Source organism: Stomoxys calcitrans, chromosome 1 (assembly GCF_963082655.1).
Source record: "Stomoxys calcitrans chromosome 1, idStoCalc2.1, whole genome shotgun sequence".
NCBI lineage: Eukaryota > Metazoa > Arthropoda > Insecta > Diptera > Muscidae > Stomoxys > Stomoxys calcitrans.
Window position 1 is genome coordinate 121,908,379 of NC_081552.1, and position 13,431 is coordinate 121,921,809.

The 13,431-nt window shown below is 39.3% G+C and overlaps 1 long non-coding RNA gene across 1 annotated transcript in view; it reads left to right on the forward strand.

The window, feature by feature from the left end:
• The first annotated feature begins 11,485 nt into the window (after nt 1-11,485).
• Nucleotides 11,486-13,431, forward strand: part of LOC106092688 (uncharacterized) — a 43,336-nt gene continuing 41,390 nt past the window's right edge. Inside the window, exon 1 of the long non-coding RNA XR_001222205.2 lies at nt 11,486-11,896. This is a non-coding gene — a long non-coding RNA (uncharacterized LOC106092688). The remainder of the gene's footprint in view (nt 11,897-13,431) is intronic.

Genomic DNA, 13,431 nt, shown 5'->3' on the forward strand with positions numbered 1-13,431 from the left:
TAACTAAACTTGTTAAATGTTTCCTTAAAAAATGGAAACATGCTGAAAAAGCCCCAGCATGGGATGGTGTTACTCGAATTTCGAGATTCGGTTTGTTACACCTCCAAATATTGGTGTAAGACCCTAATAAATACTCGATCGACGAATTTTTAATAAGGTTAAGCTAGTACCCACAAATTTTGCCCAAATACTTCCTATAGTGAAGGATCAGATGGAATTGCAAATAAGCACTATTCGAACCAGTCTTACTTATTGACTTCTTCAGCCCCTAGAATGCGCATAACTTAAAAATCTGCAAATATGTTTTCAATAAATCAACTATTTCTGCGTGCGAAGAGTATACTGGATAACATAGAAATTTATATTCTGACACCGATTAGACTATCGTTTAGAATCGACTTTGTCGGCGTTGGCGATCGACCTGGCGGCTTTTAGGTCTTGATCATTTGAATTGTTAGATTCAGACCTCTGAAAACAAAAAGTGGCGTATGAACAAAATAACTCTAAGCCGTTCTTATGACATCGGTACGTTGGTATGTTATATTTGTATCGTAATTATTGCGAAGACGCTTCTATGATAAAAAAAAACCACATTACCCACGCTCGACAACTCTGACCCTTAGCTGTTTCTTTCCCAATGCATGTGTTTGTGTAATGGCAGATTTTTTGTGTACACACTTACACTACTCCCATGGCATACAAGTTAATGGCACACCTCACAGTCACTTAATTGTATCATTGCTCCCATTCTATATTTGGTCTGCCCATGCTCTGCGATTCAAAGCTACGCTTGAGCCTCTAGATGGCGTAATGCTTATCCGATTTTGCTTGAATTTTGTACAGCACAGACCTCTATTAAACGTGCCAAGTGTGATTTGAATTGGTCTATAAGCTGATACATCTCCCGATTTTACTTTTAAACCTCTTGAGGGTGTAATTCTTATCCGATTTAAGTGAAATTTGTGAACAGTGACTTCTACTTCTACTATTGTCTTAAACATCTAAACCAAGTATGGCACGAATCACTGCATATCCTGACAAAGATCCAATAGCATAAATGTTTTTATCCATTGTCCTATGTTTGCCTATAAAGAGATACCGGGTAAAGAACTTAACAAATGCGATCCATGGTGGAGGGTACAAAAAATTCGGCCGGGCCGAACTTAGCCCGCTTTAACTTGTTTTTATTAATTTTATTCATGTTAATGTGACAAAAAAATGTATGTAACTTCAGATTGTGTAAGAAAGCTATAGCATGTTTGTCGACGTCGAACGCAACAGCCCGTTCGGCCTGTCAACAACAAAAAAAACAAGTAAAAGCGTGCTAAGTTCGGCCGGGCCGAATCTTATATACCCTCCACCATGGATCGCATTTGTCGAGTCCTTTTTCCGGCATCTCTTCTTAGGCAAAAAAGGATATAAGAAAAGAGTTGCTCTGCTATTAAAACGATATCAAGATATGGTCCGGTTCGGACAACAATTAAATTATATGTTAGAGACCTGTGTAAAATTTCAGCCAATTCGTATAAGAATTGCGCCCATTGGGGCACACGAAGTAAAATAGAGAGAACGATTTATATGGGATCTGTATCGGGCTATAGACCGATTCAGACCACAATAAACACGTTTGTTGATGGTCATGAGAGAATCCGTCGTACAAAATTTCAGGCATATCGGATAATAATTGCGACCTCTAGGGTTCAAGAAGTCAAGATCCCAGATCGGTTTATATGGCAGCTATATCAGGTTATGAACCGATTTGAACCTTATTTGACACAGTTGTTGAAAGTAAAAATAAAATACGTCATGCAAAATTTCAGCCAAATCGGATAGGAATTGCGCCCTCTAGAAGCTCAAGAAGTCAAATCCCCAGATCTGTTTATATGACAGCTATATCAGGTTATGGACCGATTTCAACCATACTTGGTACATTTGTTGGATATCATAACCAAATACTTTGTGCAAAAATTTATTTAAATTGGATAAGAACTGTGCCCTCTAGAGGCTCAAGAAGTCAAGACCCAAGATCGGTTTATATGGCAGCTATATCAGGTTATGGACCGATTTAAACCATACTTGGCACACTTGTTGGGTATCATAACAAAACACGTCGTGCGAAATTTCATTCTGATCGGGTAAGAATTGCGCACTCTAGAGGCTCAAGAAGTCAAGACCCAAGATCGGTTTATATGGCAGCTATATCAGGTTATGGACCGATTTGAACCATACTTGGCACAGTTGTTGCATATCATAACAAAACACGTCGTGCAAAATTTCAATCTGATCGGGTAAGAATTGCGCACGCTAGAGGCTCAAGAAGTCAAGACCCAAGATCGGTTTATATGGCAGCTATATCAGGTTATGGACCGATTTGAACTATACTTGGCACAGTTGTTGGACATCATAGCAAAACACGTCGTGGAAAATTTCTTTCCAATCGGATAAGAATTGCGCACTCTAGAGGCTCAAGAAGTCAAGACCCAAGATCGGTTTATATGGCAGCTATATCAAAACATGGACCGATATGGCCCATTTACAATACCAACCGACCTACACTAATAAGAAGTATTTGTGCAAAATTTCAAGCGGCTAGCTTTACTCCTTCGGAAGTTAGCGTGCTTTCGACAGACAGACGGACGGACGGACGGACGGACAGACGGACGGACATGGCTAGATCGACATAAAATGTCACGACGATCAAGAATATATATACTTTATGGGGTCTCAGACGAATATTTCGAGTAGTTACAAACAGAATGACGAAATTAGTATACCCCCCATCTTATGGTGGAGGGTATAAAAAAGATTTGGGTTTATGTATCTCATTTTAAACGAAGAATTTATCGAACGACAAGCCGAACAAAAGCGTAAGCATTCCCATACAAAACTGGGTTCATGTATATCATAATCGTTGTCAACAATGCGAAGCATATGTACGTCAAAACCAGTCACTTGATAATTTGCTTTCGAGCGAGAATTTTTTGGCAAAAATGGAAAGCAATAAACTACAATATAACATTTTACGGATATATCCTTTAGCGTACGATGGTTATATAAAGGGACAAAAACCTCGCCTTTGTCATATCGAGAATCATTGGCCCTCAGTATTTATGTAAGAACCGGTGCCGTCCGCCTTTTCACTAAGACTCTCCACTCGATACCGCCGATTGTCTGCGACTGTTGTTGCAGCTACTCCGTATAAGAGCACTTCACTATCCGCAACCTGTGGACGCCCGGTGATGCTTATTACAAAACGTAGCATTCGACATTTCAAACAAAACAATTTTTTAACAAAAAAAGACTTGAAGTTGAGAGAGGGTCTGACGTCGAAGAATTTCAAGGGCAGGTCGGAGAAGACGGCCTTGCACGCAGTGATACGAGAAGTTGAGACGTCTCTCCAACTGAAGTAGTACGCGGTGGCGGCCTTCTCGAATATGGAGAGGACAACTATCCCTTCTGGACACTATGGATGCGGTGGGTGGACAGAGGACGGTTTCAGGAGACAGGGACTATACTATGACACACACAACATCTCAGGGAGAGCTATGAGTCATGACGATAGACGCAAAAGAAATTCTGGGAAGGGATTTACAGTTTTCGGAATCAGGTGTTGTTGCTGATGTTGTAGCCACATTTGGCCACATGTATGTGGACGTAGCGATTCTCGTCAAGTTCGTTCCGGTCATCGATCGAGGGACGTTATGGCCATTGGTTATTAAAAGACGCCAATAGATCGATCGGCTTGTCACATCGAGTATCACAGGCTATCAGTATTTAAGCAAGAGCCTTTGCCGCCCGGTCTTTCATTCTCCCTTCGATACAGCTGATTGTCCGCGACTGCAATTGCAGCTGTGGACTCGTCCGGTAGCTCTCAGCTGAGCTTCTCGTAATGACAATGAACACCAAACAAATTGGAGCTCAGAGTTTCAACTAATGTGGTACTTATAATCATAGCGTGCCGCGTCGAAATCGGTATGTGTATAGTGCGGCCCTCAAGGCCCTGTACTCTAGTACAGTAAGGTCGAAGTGCGTGGAGGAGTGTGTGGAGTCCCTGAATAGACCCCAGTTTCACGACATAGTGCTAACATGGATTACCGGTTACGACAGCGCCGTATTGGCGCTTAACCTTACTTTTTTTCTTGTAGTTTCTTGTTATCACATATGTCTCCCTTTTTTTCAAAACATTTACTTTTCACAACAGGTCAGACTGGCCATCTTTTAAAGGTGGGCTATCCATTCAACCCTTATTATTAACAATAAATTGTCAAATGCCACAAAGAAATAGATTAAGAGAATAGCAGTTTTTTATACATAAATTTTTGGTTTTGAAATTTTTACAAACTTCAAATTTTATCACCTCACACGAAAACGGAACGCAAAATTTTGTTTTTACTGAATTCTACTTTCCGTTTACGGTCGACAGATGTTCGGTAATCGCTTGCATGCGTTTTCACAAAGCAAAACAAAACAGCTGACACCGTTTTCGTACATTTACGGTATGTTTACAAGAGCATAACCAGGTCGTGCCGAGGTACCTTGAGGTAGTTGTAGAATTTAGGCTCCTTCTCACTCGCCGAAAAAAGTATACGCCAATGAATGATTCAATATGTTTTTTATTAAACACATCACAATTTTTTATGTTAATAATGTTTTGAACTTGTGTATGGGATTGGAATATAGAAAATTACAACATAGTTGCACAATCGTACATACAAATTGGTAGTAGATTAAGAGAGAACGAAAATACACCCCTATGGCAATCCCAAAATCGTAAGCATGTGAAAAAAGAAATGAAACATTGACTTGCGTATGAGCAGGCGGAAGATTGAATTCGACATATAATATGTTCGTCTGGATTATTGTTCGACATCCACAAACAGGCTATTTATTTTTGTATTACTTTGCCATAAAGTTCAGCTCTGAGAAAAAAAGGATAAACAAGAACACAAATGAAAGCACAAGCACACATTGCTGTAGAAAATTTCTATTGTTAGAAAGAAGAGAGATGTAAAAGTTTTCTGGTGGATAATTTTTACACTGGTGAGAAAAAATACATTTTGCTTTGCCAAACGGTAAGTTTCTCACAATGTAAAAGGTTTACATTTCTGCAGAAGCGAAAATAAGCCCCGCTAATTTAAATAATCAAAATTTATCAAATCACCTATAACTTGCTTAAAAAAATTGTTTTGTAAACTTGCAATAAGAAATGTTAAAAACATTATTCACAGAAAAATGTTCTTTGGATTAATGCTTTTATTGTACCAAGATTTTATCTATCATATAACAAGTAAAAGCGTGCTAAGTTCGGCCGGGCCGAATCTTATACTCCACCTCCACCATGGATCGCATTTGTCGAGTTCTTTTCCCGGCATCTCTTTTTAGGCAAAAAAGGATATTAGAAAAGATTTGCTCTGCTTTTAGAGCGATATCAAGATATGGTCCGGTTTGGACTCCAACATATGTTTAAAATATGTGTAAAATGTCAGCCAATTCGAATAAGAATTGCGTCCTTTGGGGGCTCAAGAAGTAAAAAAGAGAGATCGATTTATAAGGGAGCTGTATCGGGCTACAGACCGATTCAGATCATAATAAACACGTATATTGATGGTCATGAGAGAATCCGTCGTACAAAATTTCAGGCAAATCGGATAATAATTGCGAACTCTACAGGCTTAAGAAGTCAAGATCCCAGATCGGTTTATATGGCAGCTATATCAGGTTATGAACCGATTTGAACCTTATTTGACACAGTTGTTGAAAGTAAGAATAAAATACGTCATGCTAAATTTCAGCCAAATCGGATAAAAATTTCGCCCTCTAGAAGCTCTATCACAGCTATATCAGGTTATGAACCGATTTAAACCATACTTGGCACAATTGTTGGATATCATAACAAAATACTTCGTGTAAAAATTCATTCAAATCGGATAAGAATTGCGCCCTCTAGAGGCTCAAGAAGTCAAGACCCAAGATCGGTTTATATGAGAGCTATATCCGGTCATGGACCGATTTGAACCATACTAGGCACAGTTGTTGGATATCAAAACAAAACACGTCGTGCAAAATTTTATTCCAATCGGATAAGAATTGCGCACTCTAGAGGCTCAAGAAGTCAAGACCCAAGATCGGTTTATATGGCAGCTATATCAAGTTATGGACCGATACTATTTTATTAAAATCGGATAAGAATTGCGCACTCTAGAGGCTCAAGAAGTCAAGACCCAAGATCGGTTTATATGGCAGCTTTATCAAAACGTGGACCGATATGGCCTATTTACAATACCAACGGACCTACACTAATAAGAAGTATTTGTGCAAAATTTCAAGCGGCTAGCTTTACTCCTTCGGAAGTTAGCGTGCTTTCGACAGACAGACGGACGGACGGATGGACGGACGGACAGATGGACGTACATGGCTAGATCGACATAAAATGTCGCGACGATCAAGAATATATATACTTTATAGTTACAAACAGAATGACGAAATTAGTATACCCCCCATCCTATGGTGGAGGGTATAAAAATGAAACTGTTGCGCTTTGTTTTTTTTTGTGTGTTAGTTTGTTTGTCTGTTCCGTATAGACTCAAAGACGGCTGAACCGATTTTCATGAAATTTTCACGGATGGTAGAGTTTGGGCCCCCGGTGAAAATAGGGTACTACATTTTTTGATATACGAAGGGGTGGCGGATCCTCCCCGATACCCCAATTTTCTTAAACGCCAGATCTCGGAGATGCGTGCACCGATTTAAGCGAAATTTTTATATGTCACCTTATGGTACTCCAAAAACACGAAATTGGTAAAAAAATTCTGGGGGGACGCCCCATCCCAAAACCCACCAGAACGGACATGTGCATTGATTGGGACAATATGGGTATCATATGAAAGGTAATTAACATTTAGTGTCCGGGGGTCCTCCACCCCCAAAAAAGCCACAAGTGGACACTTTCACCGCTTTGGCCAATATGGGTATCAAAAGAAAGGTATTTGAAAATAGAGTATGAACTTGGCATTAAAATGTTACCCTTAGTGTCGTGGGGCCCCCACCCCCAAAAACACCACCCAACTGGACACTTTAACAGCTTTGAGTAATATGGGTATAAAAGATATTCAAAAGTAGAATACAAATCTGAGACAAAAAATTATTTTTTGGTGTCTGAGGGCCCACCCAACCATCCAAAACCCCCCAGCAGGACAAATTTACCGATTGGGACAATATGGGTATCAAACGAAAGATATTTGGAAGATGAGTACACATCTGTTATAAGAATTTTGTCCAAGGTGTCTTGGGAGCCTCCGCAATCCAAAAAAACCCCAAAACGGTTATAAATGTCCAACGTCACAAAGTGGATATCGAATGAAAGGTCTTTGGCACTTGAATACGAATCTGGGATGCACAATTAGGACAGAGTCTGGGAGCGGCCCACCCACTAAATACCCTTCAATAGTTCGATCGGGATAATATGTCAATTAAAAGAAAGGTTTGTGACAGTATATTTCGAATCTAATGTTGGTATAAGGATTCAAGTATCTGGGTGACGTCCTACCGTTCCGCAGAACAGTAGATCGCGACAATAAAAGACTTAAATTAATGGTCGTTTGGTTCTTAGCTTCGGTGGACCGACGCTCTCCTCCCAATAAATGCAATGCCAAACTGTCATGTTGGATGACCGAGAATATATTGTACTCAAATGAAAGGACATGTCAGAGGGCAATCCCCTCCCCCTATCCTACCCAAAAAAAAGGAATTAAAAATAATATATGAATAATATGAAATAATATATGAAGGCTGATCAGGATAGAATAGGACAGAAATAAAAGGTCTTTGGTAGTAGAGTACACATTTTACCCTCAAATTGGGATGGACACAGTGGTCTCTTTGAAATATGATTTTAAATGTTGATAACCAATACAAAAAAAATTAATTAGTGTGAATCTGAACGAGACCCCCTGAATATCTTGATAGCCTCCTTCAAAATGCTTGACATTATGGGGCTCAAACAAAACCGTGCTCTAGCACGATGCTGATCTTACTTCAGTGTCCGACTCAAAACTCCCTTTAAACCGGTCATGATTGCCTACTATGGCGATTAATAATAGGTATAGAAAACGTATTTGACATTCAAGTTTGAAGCCAAATGTTTGGGGGTCGTGCCAACCCATAAACTCCCCCTAAACCAATGGCAATTGTGGCTTAAATTAAAGACATTTGAGAGTAGAGCACGATGTTGATATTTTTTCAGGGCTAAGTACGGCCTAATGCTGACTACATTTGTGAGATTCTATGCCATGTAGAACTTCTCTCCAAAGAGGTGTCGCATTGCGGCACGCCGCTCGGTTATAAAAAGGTGGCCCATTATCATTGAGCTTAAATCTTGAACCCGCTGCACTCATTGATATGTGAGAAGTTTGCCCCTTTTCCTTAGTGGATTGTTCATGGGCGAAATTTCTTGTTTGTTTGTAAGTACGTGGGTGGCCGCCCCACCCTGCGTACCCCTCAAAACTGGACATATTTGTGGATTATGGCAAAAAGGGGCTCAAATCTGTATCTGTTTCATGGCCAAGTATTTCAGGATTGCCTCACCTCATGAACTCCCCCTAAACCACACATATAAACCGACTATAGCCACAAGCCAAATGGAATATAAACCAATAATGACAATATGGGACTCAAACGAAAGATATTTCAGACCAGAGTACGAATCTGATATATGAGCATCCGCCTCATTCTCAAAACCACCCCCATACAGGACGTATTTACCGTCCATAGCAACATACGGCTCCAATCAAAGGTATTTGGGAGAAGAGCACTAATATAATATCCACATTGGCGCGAAATATCTGAAAGGCCGTACCAGCACCACCAAACAGGACTTTCTTCCTGACGTGACCGTAAAGGTCTCAGATTAAAAAAGAGAGTGAAAGAAGGCGCAGCGGAGCGGGCCCTGTCCAGCTAGTCTTATATATAAAAATCAATTTATTTTTGTTTGTTTGCGTGTTCCTTATGGACTCAGAAACGGCTGAACCGATTTTCTTGAAATTTTCAAAGATGTTGCATAATGATCCCCTCTTCCTTACCATAATTTTAAGAAACGCTAGATCTCGGAAATGTGTGTTGCGATTTAAGCCAAATTTTGTGTGCTCTCCAATAGTAACCTAAAACAAAAATTTAGTATCCAAATTTCGGATGGGGTACCTAGGGGGGTCGCCCACCCCCAAAACTTACCAAATATGTATATATAGACCAATCACGACAATATGGGATTCAAATGAAAGGTATTTAAGATTAGAAAACGTATCTGATATCTAGTTGTCGGACTAAGTGTTTGGGGGACTACCTCAACCCCCAAAACACCCCTATATCGGAAATAATTACCGACCATGGCAATATGGGACTCAAATGAAAGGGTGAAATACGAATCTGATATCAAAATGTGGGACCAAGTTTCTGGGGGTCCACCCCTTCCCCAAAACACCCACCAAACAGGACTTATTTACTGATCATGGGAATATGGGGCTTAAATAAAAGGTATTTGAAAGTAGAATTAGAATCTTATATCCAAAGTGCTTGGGGGGCCGCCTCTCACCAAAAACATCCTCCAAAAGGGGACAAATTTACGACCATAGCAATATGGCGCTCAAATGAAAGGTCTTTGGGAGTAAAGCACAAATTTGATATCAATATTCGGGAAAAGTGTCTATGGGGCCACCCACCCCCATAACACCACCCAAATAGGAAGTATTTGCTGACCATATCAATATTAGGCTCAAATAAAAGGGTTTTTTAAAGTAGAACGCGAATCTAATATATATTTTCAAAGCCAAATCACTGAGTGGGCGCCCATCCCTCAAAACACCCCCCAAACCGGTCATGTTTGCCGACTATGGAAAAATAGGGCTCAAATAAAAGGTATTTGGGTGTAGAATCATCTTATCTTGAATCTGATATCAACATTAGGGACCAACTGTCTAGGGGACGTCCCACCACCATAACAACCCCAAACAGGACGTATTTGCTCACCAAGACAATTTGGGACTTCAAGACTATGGGGCTCGATATTCATAGATTTTAGCGCCGATACTCCAAACCGGACATGTTTGCTGGCTTTTGCAATAAGGGATATAAATGAATGGTATTTGAGATTACAAAACGATTTTGATATCCAATTTTGAGGTCAATGCCAATATGGGGTTCAAATAATATATATATATATATATATATATATGGGAATAGAGCACGTTGCTGATATATTTTCAAGGCTTAGTATTCGGGGACCACCCCATTCCACAAAACACCCCTAAATCGGGCATATTTACCGACCATGTCAATGTGGGGCTTAAATGAAAGGTATTGGGGGGCAGAGCATGAATTGATACCAACTTTCGGGACCAATTTTCTGGGGGTCTATCCTTTTCCCAAAATACCCCACTAACAACAATATTTTACTGACCATCGCAATATGGGGCTAAAATAAAGGTATTTGGGACTAGAATACGAATTTGATTTCTAAATGTAGGACCATGTATTTAGAGCATCATCCCTTCCCCAAAACATCCCCAAAGGGTAAAAATTGTTCGACCATGCCAATATGTGGCTCAAATGAAAGGTATTTGTAATAAAAAAACGAATTTGATAACCAATTTTGGGGCCATGTGCTTGGGGGACGCCACATCCTGGAAACTTCATTTAAACCAATGCCAATATGGGGTTTAAATAAATGGTATTTGAGAGTAGAGCACGATGCTGATATTTTTTTCAGGGCTATATGTCTAGGGGACCTCCTCATCCCAGAAAACATCCCCAAACTGAACATGATTGGAGAAAATTTTCCAACCAAGGCAATATGGGACTGAAATGAAAGGTATTTGGGAGTAGAGCACGAAATTCGTACCCACATTCGGGACCATATTTCTGGTGGTCTACACCACCCCCTTAACCCACCAACCACCACCCAATGGGGTACATCAAACATCCAAACTTAAGTGACCTTAAACCCTCTGAGAAAATTCAGACACCAATATAGATCATATGGGATTCAGATAAGGCACTTATGTATATTGTTATACTGTTGCTCGAGCGATATACACATTCAATTTTCGTAGCATGGTAATTCATTAAAAGCTTTTTTATTGTCATAAATAAATATTCAAAGGATAATTTTGTTCCATATAAAATAAAAGAAGGCGCAGCGGAGCGGGCCCGGTTTAGCTAGTTAACATATAAAAGCCGAATGATTGCTGACGCTGACCAACTAATATTTCACACAGCGGTTGCAAATGTTTTTATTAAAAACATTTTCTTCTCCATTTCTTTCCATAGTGAGGCGTTTTTCATAAATCAAACGTCAGCTTATAAGCTTTTGTCACAAATCTTACTAGCCCCTGGGATACTCAAAAACTTTCACCATACCTAAACGTCATATTTTTACAACCCCTACAACTGTGCTATCAATTGGCACACAACCTTTGTACAAATTTCGATAATTTAATTTTGAGGCTGTGTGTCGAAAGTTCGAAACGTCAAAAATTGTCAGTGTTAAAAAAAATTGTCGATTGGCACAGCACTCGTTCTTTCTTCATACTCAGAGCGTGTGTCAAATGATAGCAATCTCCTTTGATGAGTTGTAAAAATGACGTATGGGGTTGTTTTTTACATTGGTGAGAAAAAATTTTCATTTTGTTGTGCCAATCGACCATTTTCTCTAACACTGACAAATTTTGACGTTTGTAAAAAATCAAAAGCGTAATAATACAGGAAAAAGCCAGAAAATAAAGGTTATTTGCGTAATGAATATTTTTCAAAAATATTTTCCATTACTGCTAGCAATTTTATTGCAAATGCGAACGTTGTAATATGGAGATGTTTACATGAAAATGATGAACGAAACTCATGCCAGGTAAACAAACTATTGACGCGTTATAGAAAAATTACTACAAGGCGGCGCCATCATTTGAATAAACTACAAACACAAAACTATACTTGTGTCTATTATTGTTAAATAACAACCTTTTAGAATCCCGTTGCCAATGATAATAAACAAAAATTTTACTTGTTTTATGCCAAAAAAAAAATCTTTTAAATTTAGTGACGTCTGCCCACAATGTAGGCGGCTAAGTTATGCCGCACGCTTGGTTACCAAAACACAAATGAATTTACAATTACTGACATGGGACTTTGCTCAATGAAACGTCAAAATTTGCTGTGCTGTCAAAAATCTTACTAGCCCTGTGCTACCTAAAAATTGTTCATCACATTTAACGTCATACTTACTATCCCTACAACTTTGCTACCATCCGACATCACCCGAAGTATCAATTTTACCACCCTGGTGCAAATTTCATTTTAACATTGAATGCATAATTTATACGAACTACAGATAAGAGATTTTCAATAGATGAATTTTCCCTCTCTAAAAAAATGGCAACCACGAACAACGATTAGAAATCTGAAGTTTTCTTTTGTTGCATTCTTAAGAGTCGCCTAAGAGAGGAGAAAAAGGAATTGGGGAAGCATAAAAAATGGTAGAAAACACAAGTTAACTAACAAAAAAGTTAACAAGTGAATGCGTGCTTAGTTCGGCCGGGCCGAATCTTATGTACCCCCCACCATGAATCGCATTTATAAAGTTTTTTGGCCGATATTCAGCTTTACCAAGTAATGAACCAAGTAATCAGCTATACCAAGTGATGAATCGATTGGGGCCATACTTGGTTTGTCTGTTGAATACCGAAGTGGAATTCATTGTCCAAAATTTCAACCAAATCAACTTTTGAACCGATTTGGGCCATACTTGGCGCAGTTGTTGATGGTCAAACCGAAACACTTCATGCTAAATTTCAGCCAAATCGGATAACAACTGCGCCTTCTAGCGGCTGAAGAACACAAAATCCGAAATCGGTTTATATGAGAGCTATATCAGATTATGAATCGGTTTGGGCCATACTAAGCACAGTTGTTGGTGGTCAAACCAAACCACTTCGTGCAAAATTTCAGCCACATCGGATAATAATTGCGCCCTCTATCGGCTCAGAAGTCAAGATCCGATATCGGTCTTTATGGGAGCTTTGTTAGGTTATGAACAGATTTGGACCATACTTGGACCTGTTGTGGGAATTCAAAATAAAACGCTTGGTGTAAAATTTCAGTTAAATCGGATAAGAACTGCGCCTCTAGGGGCTCAAGAATTCAAGATCCGATATCAGTTTATATGACAACTATACCAAAACATGGATCGATTTGGCTCATTTACAATTCGAAGCGATCTGCACTAATAAGAAGTATTTATGCAAAATTTCAAGCACCTATCTATACTCCTTCGAAAGTTAGCGTGCTTTCGACAGACGGGCGGACATGGCTTAATCGACTAAGAATGTCAAGACGATCAAGAATATATATATTTTGTTTGGGTTTCAGATCAATATTTCGATGTGT